This window comes from Pholcus phalangioides, unplaced genomic scaffold (genome assembly GCF_987345545.1).
Source record: "Pholcus phalangioides strain wild (caught in Gottingen) unplaced genomic scaffold, Ppha-v1.0 ptg000003l_1, whole genome shotgun sequence".
NCBI lineage: Eukaryota > Metazoa > Arthropoda > Arachnida > Araneae > Pholcidae > Pholcus > Pholcus phalangioides.
This window is the reverse complement of record NW_028301596.1, coordinates 40,230,405-40,232,107: the sequence shown is the minus strand read 5'-3', so window position 1 is coordinate 40,232,107 and position 1,703 is coordinate 40,230,405. Positions and strand designations below refer to the sequence as shown.

The following is a 1,703-nucleotide window of genomic DNA, read 5'->3' as shown; positions in this document are numbered from 1 at the left end:
AAATTAAATAGGATGCTGTGATTCAAAATGTGGCAAACTTGCTAGGAAGTCTTATTTTCCCTCAGAATATTTAGGGGGGGGGGGAATTCCCTGCTCGCGTGCCAGTGCATCACCTAGTGCCCGAGTGGCATGGTGGTAAGATGCTCGTCTACCATCGTGAAGGTTGTTGTCAGGGTCTCGGGTTCGAACCCAAGGGAGGATATAGATAAGATATATTCCCTAACGAACTCGAGGCGACCACCAATAGAGAGCGCCTTCACTTCCAACCCATCTCACTAATGGCAGTAAATTGCAATGAAGCGATATGGCCAGAGTTGGTGTTTGGTGAAGTAGTACATCACCTTCTAGCTTAAAGATGGCGCTGGCCAGTATCATCGTTGTGAGGAAAAGAAATGATCTCGGGCTCAGAATTTGCGATTTCTACGCCCCCCATCCAATCACTATGCGGTATTTGTGCCAATCAGGAACATTCTACGCCAAAATAAAAAGAAACGAAATAGGATGCGGTGTTTCAAAATACAGCAAACTTGCTAGGTAGTCTGAATGACGTTTATGGCAAACAGTGCAGAGACCTTCTATCTCTAGGAGGTGTGCCCCTCCTTGCAAGTATCGAATCATTCGCTTCGTTCTCCAGCAGAACCGCCGTCCACCGCAGTGGAAATGTGTACTCCCCTGCGGGAATCGAACCCCGGTCTCCCGCGTGACAGGCGGAATACTTACCACTATACTACCAAGGACACAAGACGGACGAGCTTGTGGCGCAGCTCGGATTCAAACCCAGACCGGTCGAGGAATGCCCGTATGTACCTCACGCTGTGCCTCTACCGATCATGCCATCGTAGCATAAAAAGCTAAATTGCTCGCAGTCAGCAGGATTCGAACCTGCGGGAGGAAACCAATGAATTTTAAGTCAATCGCCTTAACCACTCGGCCACGACTGCATATTTCGACGTATATTTATTCACATCCATTCAGTGGATACATGCGAGAAATGAATAGAATATTTTTTTTTATGGCATCAATTAATATTATATTATTATAGTTACCAACACTATATACACACATACACACACACATTTGCTATGAATAAATAGCATTTGAAAATATTCGATTAAAATTCGATTAATCGGTAGATTAGCCAGTTAAAAATTTTAATCGATTCCCAGCCTTATTTGAATATTTGTGAAAATAATTTTTTTAAGTAATTATGTGAATTTTTTCCTGAGTAGGTCATAATAGTAAAAATTGTAACGGAAATAACCATTTAACCAAAATTTCAGATCGTATTTAAACGTTCCATGCATGAGTAAGTGATGCGTAGTCAATGTTATCAAAAATGTATTAACAATTACAAGAAAACAGATGAGTCCGAAAATAACGTATATTATAGTATGCTAATAATTTAGAGAACAAGCTTCATAACTGTGACTGATCATCATAAAATAATCATTAACAATATCGTAATTGTTTCTGAAATACGGACCATCAGTGGATGATAACATAATTTAGCCTGATGTTATCGTGGTTAAATGAGTGGTTTCGGGACCGTTTTTTCGTTGGTTTAACATTCCCTCCAAACTGAACAATGTAGATTCATTCCAATCCTAATGATCATTGGTGCAACCTGTAGTTTTAGGACTATAGGGAGGACTATGGATCACGGGCTAGATCCATAATAATGAGAATTTCTCATACTTGTTTAT

At 40.5% G+C, this 1,703-nt stretch overlaps 1 non-coding gene across 1 annotated transcript; it reads right to left on the bottom strand.

The window, feature by feature from the left end:
• Positions 1 to 861: 861 nt before the first annotated feature.
• TRNAL-UAA (transfer RNA leucine (anticodon UAA)) lies at positions 862 to 941 on the bottom strand. Its single transcript has one exon. It is a non-coding gene; the product is annotated as a tRNA-Leu (tRNA).
• Positions 942 to 1,703: the final 762 nt, after the last annotated feature.